This window comes from Triticum aestivum, chromosome 5B (genome assembly GCF_018294505.1).
Source record: "Triticum aestivum cultivar Chinese Spring chromosome 5B, IWGSC CS RefSeq v2.1, whole genome shotgun sequence".
Classification (NCBI taxonomy): domain Eukaryota; kingdom Viridiplantae; phylum Streptophyta; class Magnoliopsida; order Poales; family Poaceae; genus Triticum; species Triticum aestivum.
This window is the reverse complement of record NC_057807.1, coordinates 186,886,695-186,895,835: the sequence shown is the minus strand read 5'-3', so window position 1 is coordinate 186,895,835 and position 9,141 is coordinate 186,886,695.

Sequence of the window (9,141 nt, the reverse complement as noted above, 5' to 3'; positions counted from 1 at the left end):
TAGGCTCACAAGTCAACCTCCCACCAAGGTGGGTCCCATCTAGTAGGGGGGTATTCATTTTTTTGTGCGTAATAAGGAGGCACTTCCGGTGGGTTCGAGCTGACAGCAAGGGGAACGTTTTTTTCGCGAAATACGGTGGCCCGTCGGGTGGGTCCCAGCAGTCAGGGGCAAACGTTTTTTCGTGAAATACTGGTGGCCTGTCCAGTGGGTCCCTGCTGTCAGGTGGAGGAATACTTATTTTCCGTGTAATAAGGAGGCACTTCCTTGCGGCTGTCGTGGACCCAGCTGTCAGCCTCTCCACGTACAATATTCTTCCGATGGAATTCGGTAATTGACCACGCCACGCCGAGAGCACCACGGTGGTGGACGACGGCGAGGCCTAGGAAGGGGACGACGTGGAGCCGGGGAAGAGGCGGCAGTGGATGCCCATGCGGAGAGGAGTACGAGTGTTCACTGGTTCGGCTGCGCTGCTGTGGCCGCAGAATAACAGGGGGTGTGCATGAGTGGAGTGGAGGGATGGCCTGGCCAGCGGTGGGAGTAGTATGGGGGCACAGCCGGCCACGGAAGGCAGGAGCAGGCGGCATGACCGGCGCTGCTTTGGGCGGCTGGAGCAAAAAGACAAGAGGTTGAAGAAGCACTATGGTCGTTGGATGGACATCGTACGGTTAGTCGAGCTAGAATCGTGCATATTGACTAAGTTGACAAAGCCCTTCATCCCCGACAACTTAGTAGGCCCACTATACTGGGTCCCAGCTAGGAGGGGGTATTCATTTTTTTGTGCGTAATAAGGAGGCACTTCCTTGCGTGCGAAGATATAGCTGGTGGGTCCGAGCTGTCAGCAGCGGTAACATTTTTTCGCGAAATACAGAGGCCCTTTCGGTGGGTCCCAGATGTCAGGTGGAGGAATCATTATTTTTCGAGTAATAAGGAGGCATTTCCTTGCGTGCGGCCGTGGACCCAACTGTCGGCCTCTCCACGTACAGTCCACTTCAGATGCATGTCGTTTGTTGACCACGTTGACCAGGCCGCACCGAGAGCACCAGGGTGGTGGACGATGGCGAGGCCTAGGAAGGGAACGACACGGAGGCAGGGGAGACTCGGCAGCTGTTTCCCACACGGAGGGGAGTACGACTGTACGAGGGTTTACTGGTTAGTTTGCCGTCGTTGGAGAATAACAGCAGGTGTGGGACTGTGGGTGAGTAGAGGGATGGCTAGGCCAGCGATGGGAGTACGGTGGGGCGGTGAGGCCTGCGCGGCAGCATAGCCGGCCGCGGGGAGGAGGGAGCAGGCAGTCCCGCTGGCGCTTGTTTGAGCGACTGGAGCAGGAAGAGCAGAGATTGAAGAAGCACGATGGCCGTTGGATGGACATCCAATAGTATACATGCCATCTATGGAAAGCCTCAAATCTGTGGAAAACAGCATACAGCCCATCTGCCATTATTTCAAATAATTTACAGCCCATTTGCTAATTCTTACGGGTTTTTCTGGAGCCCATATTCTTTTTGTTAGCATTACAGACCATATTGTGGCCACGGTTAAAAAATTATACGAAATTTTGCATATGTCGGTGCGGTCTGAACTGTTTTTAATCCCGAAATTTCGAGTCACATTCAGACTGATTTTAAATTTAAATGTATATCAATATAAAATCCAATAAATTGTCCATGCATAAAAATCAATGCAATTTAAAATCTCAAAATGAAAAAAAAGATATTTGAAACTAATTGTTGGTTTGATGTGTTTTAAAAATGTACAGCCCATTTCTCATTACTGATAGGCCATTTTCTCGGCCAGCCGAATGAAGCTCTCCTCGTCTTGAAAGATTTGCAGCCCAACAGGCCTGATAAAGCGACTTACTTGACAAATCACAAAAAAATAGGGCTAGCCATTTTCAGAAAGAAAAAAAACTACTGGGCTGGTCTGTGGTAAACATAAAAGAAAAGACTGTCTAGATAGGCCAGAGTGTCCCACACAGCCCAGTTGACACCCTGCTTCCGTCTCAAAAACAAATTAGATAAATGCCACTCTAGTTATGGGGATTCATAAAAATGCCACTGCAATTTCCAAACTTTAAAAAATGCCACTGCAATTTTTGCAAACTTTGAAAAACGCCACTGCAGTTTGCAAACTTTGAAAAATGCCACTCCAGACTTCGAAAAATGCCACTAGAAATGGCATGAAATGGCATTTTTCAAAGTTTGGAAATTGCAGTGGCATTTCTCGGATAGACCAGATTTGGAGTGGCATTTATCAAATTAACCCAAAACAAAAATAACTGGGCGAACTGCTGGGTCCCTGGTGTCAGCCGCTCGTTGTGCAATTCTCTCATTTATTGACTATGTTGACAATGGCATGGGACCCAGATGTCAGAAATCAACTAGGAGGAGCCATTTTTTTATTGGCTTGAAATAAGGAGGCACTTGCTTGCGTACTGCCATGACCTTGGTGGGTCCCTACTGTCATCCTCTCCACGTACAATCATCTCCTGATTGTGTACGCGTGAACTTGCTAGGCCCACAAGTCAGCCTCTAAACCCGTGGAGGACAAATACAACCCATTTAAAAAAATAACAGCCCATTCCATACGTTCAAACGGAAAGTTTAACATTCAGAGCAAAGTAACAGGTCTGATCCACATATAGAGTACTGAACTTCCACGTTGACAACCATCATAGCCAAGTTAACAATCTACTCCAACTAATACTCTAGTAGCGTACAAGTACTAACTTACTCTTAGCTAACTAGACGATGTCGGCCGCCATCTGTGGTACACGCTAAACGCCGGCACCGGCGTCCTGTGCCTTGCATCGGACTTGCCAGAGGTGCGATAGGGCGTGTTGCTCGCGCGCGTTGGCCCTTTCCATGCCGGCGTGGTCCACCGAAGCTTCGGCTTCCAAGCAGGAAACCCACTTGACGAGCTGGTAGTAAAAATCGGCGTCGCGAACGCGTGCGTGCCCGACAACCTCCAGGGCTATTTGCCGGGTGCCGGCCTCCACGTAGTCGGCCCAGTTGCGGGTGCTCTGCTCGCGACTTAGAGCCTCGGTGCGTTGCTGCTCCATGTCCCGCTGGCGGCGCAAATCGGCGATACGCTGCTCCTACGCCAGGCGGTCGCGCTCCAACAACTCCTACTCCTCCGCCATGCGGTCGCGCTCCAACAACTCCTCGATCTGCACATTGCCATCTAAAGACACATAGAATGCCTCCTCCCTCCGTCTACCTTCCGGTGAAAACCGAACACTAGTTCCGGCGTTGACCGCCTCCGGCATCGCCTACCGCGGACGGGTGGGGGCATGGCGGACGTGGTGAGCGACGTCGGGCCAGTGGGGGCTTATGAGGATATGGCGAGTTGGGTCACAGTGGCACCGGAGAAGGCCGGGAAACAGTACTTATAGGGGGAAGGTAGCGCGACGGTCATTGGAATTCAATGCATAATGGCTTAGCACGCCAGCTTGCTGTGGAAAACTAGAGAAACTGAAATTATGACTGTGCCATCCCGTCCCGTCTGGGTCGCACGCCGGCATGGCGGTCAAACGAGTGCACTCGAATCATCTCCCTCCTTGTCAATAATGATTCCACGGATTTAAAAAGCCCACAACAATTAAAGCGTATCTTTTTTCACATCAGTTAGCTGCCTTAATTACGGCCGGCTGCATGCAGGCACTCAGAATCGCTCGCAGGCAGTACGCGAAGCAGCATGCAACGAGTCACAGCCGAGGGCACGCATGCAGCCACTTAAATTGCTAGAATTAATTAGGCTTAAACTTATGCATGCCATTAATTATTGCCATGCCTTGGCCTTGCTGCTTTGCTCACGGGACTAATAAACCCGTACGGAGGGAGTACCTTGGTTGGTGAGAGGTTTGAATTAAGCCCTGCAAACCGGAAAGGAGGTACTAGTAATGTCGGTTTTTGTGTAGGATTATCCTATCCTTTCAGTACTGTAATGTCGGTGATTACATGTCTTGTAACCGGATCTTTATTTTATAAATGAGAAACGTATTACCTCGCAAAAAAAGGAAAGGAGGTACTAGTACGTGCGTGATCCGCTATTTATTCGTGTAGGATCGAGTAGGTCGTTTCTTGAATTGAGCCCTGCAAAACGGAAAGGAGGTAGTACGTGCGTGATCCGCTATTTATCCGTGTAGGATCGATAGTGTAGCTTGTCAGTTTATTCAGAGGTAGGCATTTTTTTCCGTGTAGGATCGATAGTGTAGCTTGTCAGTTTCTTCAGAGGTAGGCATTTTTATTCAAAAAACCGCCACTTCGCACCTTGCGTTGCAAATAAAACTGCCAGGAGCGCATTTGTAGGCTAGCTAGTGATCGATCAGTAACTTGTAAACACTAAGTGAACAAAAATAAGTAACTTTTAATGCATCTCAATGATTCACAGACCATATACAAATATGTAGCTCCAAAAGCAAAGATCAGCCACTTTGGATCTCGCGTTGCAACTAAAACTAACTAGTACGATTCCCATACATAAGATCAACATGTTAATGCATCTCAATGATTCACAGATCATATACAAATATGTAGCTCCAAAAGCAAAGATCTAGAAAAAACAATTGTTCTTCCTACTAACATGGATGCTTCTCTTGGCCAACATTCAGTACAGACTGGAAGACAAATTTGTTTGTGAAGTCTACAATTCCTCTTGCAAACGTAAGTGGTTTCACCAATAGCTGGAACCATGAGAATGAACCACACATGATGGAGGAACATCCACTGCAATATGATTTGGTCTTCTCTCGATCACACCGCGAGTGTCACAGCCCTAGAGCTTGCTTGTAACTAGTGGCATTGCATCCATGCATCATGTCTAAATTTCTTTAAATTTGAATTGGGGAATTGGAGAGCCTCAAAAGTCATTTAAAAAAAATGATGATCAACATTAAAAATTGCTTCAAATGTTTCCAAGGAAATGTTCCTTTTCAGCTTTGAAAAATATTGGCAAGAATAAAATGCAAACCAATATTTTTGGAGTGACTGAAACATTTATTTTGGGCCTTTGAATTAATTCAATAACTATCTGCATTGGATATATATTTGATATATAAATAATATATGTCCAATAATTACTGGAACATTTTATGTGGTTTGGTATATTTTAGTTCTAGCCACATAACTATTTTCAGGATTTTATAAAATGGTTTAGTATTTTACTAAACTAAAACAACACAGAACAAATAAATAAATAAAAACAGAAATAAAAGAGAGAAGCCCAGCCACTTACCTGACACTTACCTGGCGCCCACTTACCTGGCCCAGCTCCTCCAGCGGCCCAGCCCACTGAACCGCCACCGTCTCCCACCTCGCGCCAGAAGGACGCGAGGCGTGTGGCCACCGCACGCCGGCATGCGCCGAGCCACCTCTTGCTTGCCGCTCTCCTTCCTCGACGCTCTGGACGCCTCCCCCGGGCGCCACGCACCTCCCTGCCTCTCTCCCTCACTCTCCCACGCCCTCATCCTCTCCCCTGGACCCCTCTCTCTCGCCACCGAACACGCCCATCGCCGCCGTTCGCCGTTGCCGCGACCACCGCCGTTCCGACGATGCCCCGAGCTGCTCCCGAGCTCCTGCACCTCGTCGCCAACCCCCTCACCGAGCCACGTGACCGGAAGAGCCCCGAAGCGCCGCCCCGACGCTTTTCCCCTCCTCGGCCGCCGGAGATCGGCCTCGCCGCCCCGCTCAGCTCCGACCTTCCCCGAGCCCGCTTCGACGCCTACTGGAACCGCTGTGAGCTCTTGATCCTCCTCCCCTTCTCCGTCTTCTCCCTAGTATGCCGTAGCCGCCGTGCCTTTCTCACCCGACAGCGCCGCCGCCAAAGCTCGCCGGCGATAACGCTCCGGTGACCATTCGGTCCCGGGCATGCGTCCAACGTTCTCGCCGCACCACGTAGACACCGTAGGTGTTATCCCCGCGTCGCCAAGGCCGCTGTGGCCTCGAACCCGAGCTCGCCCGAGCTCCGGCCGCCGCCTCGGGCTCCACTCCGGCGAACCCCGGCCACCCCCGCACCTCCCCTTGGTCTCCCTAGATGCACGCGGTCATGGGCTACCTCCTGTTGCTCTTCGCGCGTCCAACCACAGCCCATAGCGCAACTCCGGCGAGCCTCCGCCGCGAGATGTGGTCGCCGGTGCCTAATCCGGCGACGCTGACGTGGCGTTGCCATTAGCGGCTAATCCCCCCAATTAGCACACTAACAGACACTGACAGCGGGCCCCGTAGCGGGTCAAAGCCCGAGTCAACGCGGGATTAGTTCCTGTGTCACTGACGTGTGGACCCCGCACGTCAGGTTTGACCTGGACCTAGCCGTTGACTCGCTGACGTCATGCTGGCGTCAGGCTGACGCAGTTAAATCATTTTCTGGATTTATTTTAATTCAGGAAATTTCAGAAAATTGTATAAACTTCTAAAAATCATAGAAATTCAACCGTAACTCCAAATCAAATAATTTATATATGAAAAATTATCAGAAAAATTCAAGGAATCCATCTGTACCATTTTCATGCATGTTTGAACAATGTTTGTCCTCTGTTTTGGACAAAACAAATAAAGGGCATTTAAATAATCATATATGGAGTTGGAATTTGAATCATGTATTCAAACCAACTTCATTTAAATCATGGCTAGGTGCATTAGCCCAAAACACATTCATGTTGCCATGTCATAGCATGCATCATATTGTGCATTGCATTGATCGTGTTTCTTCTGTGTTTGCCGGTAATTGTCCCCTCTCGGTAGACGCTGCTCCGACGCTGTGATCGATGACACCGATGAAGAGCTATGTTATCTTCAGAAGTGCCAGGCAAGCAAAACCCCCTTGTTCATTCCGATACAATCCTACTCTCTCGCTCCTGCTCTCTTTTACTGCATTAGGACAACACCGATTCATCTGTTACTTGCTGCGGTAGCTGAACCCCTTTATCCTTTGCATGACCTGTCATTGCCACAGTAAATAGATGAAACCCACTAGCATGAGTAGGAGTTGTTTGAGCCCTGTTGTGCCTACTCATTCTTGCTTGTTTGTCATGCCTGCTACTGCTTAGAGTTGAGTCAGGTCTGATTCATCGGGGATGAATCAGAGGCGTGTGAACATGTCCTACTGTGTGTGAGCTAAGTGTGTGAACACGATTTGGTAAAGGTAGCGGTGAGAGGCCATGTAGGAGTACATGGTGGGTTGTCTCATTGCAGCCGTCCTCAGGAACTGAGTTCTGTGTTTGTGATCCATGATTCAGCTACTACCATACATTGGGCCCTGAAATATGACCCCGCTCGACTTCTTATTCACCCTAGTCCTCTGTCCAGGAGTTGCAAGTAGTTTCTGGTGTTTGTAGCTTACTGGAGGCCGTGGACAGCGCTGACCGTAGGGGTGGGCTGTGATGCGGTAGGTACGTGGCACGGTGTACCGGATGCCCGTTTGGTATCTCGGGAACCCTGTTCACATCGTTTGGGGCTGTGAGCGAAACTCCGGCCGGATCTCCTCATGGATGGAACCCGAATAGGCGATAAACCTGGACTAGAGACTTGAGTGTTTAGGTAGGTCGTGGTCTACACCCACGTCGGCTTTCGCTTGAAGTCTGCCGAGCACATGTCGTGTGCAGACGCTAAGTGGTGGAAACATGTATGAAGAAGTACACCCCTGCAGGGTTAACATCATCTATTCGAATAGCCGTGTCCGCGGAAAAGGACTTCTGGGTTGCTTATATCAGTTCATAGACAAGTGAAAGTGGATACTCTAAAATACGCAAGATAAGCGTGAGTACTATGGATGGCGTTCTCGTAGGGAGACGGGAGCGGTTCCATAGTGGTGTATTGGTTGGTGAATATGTGGACTCGTGTGCGCCTCCTCAAAAGAGTTGCTTGCAGTCGTAGTTTAGGATAGCCACCGAGTCAAAGCTGGCTTGCTGCAGTTAAACTCCACCATCCCCTTTGTTGATAATGATGCATATGTAGTTAGTTCTGATGTAAGTCTTGCTGGGTACATTTGTACTCACGTTTGCCTATTTTATGTTTTTGCAGAGAGACTTCAGTCTCACTAGTAGTTCCACGTGGACTTCGACGTTTAGCTTGTTACCTCAGCTACGATCTTGTGCCCCCGGCAGGATCTGGTAGATAGTCAGGCTTCTCAGCCTTTTCCATTTATAGATGTCTGTACTCAGACATGATAGCTTCCGCTTGTGCTTTGATTGTATGCTCTGATTGTTGGGTCATGAGACCCATGTTTGTAATATCTCGCTCCTCGGAGCCTATTGAATAAATACTTGAGTCGTAGAGTCATGTTGTGATGCCATGTTGTATTTGCACATATCGAGCATATTGTGTGTATGTTATTGAAATGCTTGGTATGTGTGGGATCTGACTATCTAGTTGTTTATCTTTAGTAGCCTCTCTTACCGGGAAATGTCTCCTAGTGTTTCCACCGAGCCATGGTAGCTTGCTACTGCTCCGGAACACTTAGGCTGGCCGGCATGTGTCCTTCTTCGTTCCTGTGTCTGTCCCTTCGGGGAAATGTCACGCGATGAATACCGGAGTCCTGTTAGCCCGCTACAGCCCGGTTCACCGGAGTCCTGCTAGCCCAGTGCTACAGCCTGGATTCACTCGCTGATGACCGACACATTCGATGCTGGGTCATGGATGCCTGTCCCTGTAAGTCTGTGCCACTTTGGGTTTGCGACTAGCCATGTCAGCCCGGGCTCCTTATCATACGGATGCTAGCGACACTATCATATACGTGTGCCAAAAGGCGCAAACGGTCCCGGGCAAAGGTAAGGCGACACCCGCGGGAATACCGTGCGTGAGGCCGCAAAGTGATATGAGGTGTTACATGCTAGATCGATGTGGCATTGAGTCGGGGTCCTGACAGCGTTGGTATCAGAGCTTCACTGCCTGTAGGATTACCAAGCCAAACTGGTCGAAGTTGAGTCTAGAAATTCTTTAGTTATGTAAGGGAATTGATTGTGGGATGGAACGTAAGGCTCTTTTTACTCCTTATACCTTATGCCTTCTGATCTGAGTCATCTTATCTTTCCTGCGGGGTTAAGGAACTAGACTTTCTCTTCTTTCTATTAGGATCACGTGTTACTAATCCGTAGACTTATAGATTGTTGGACTTAAGCCTCGTTTCAGTTCCTATCACTTCCGTATG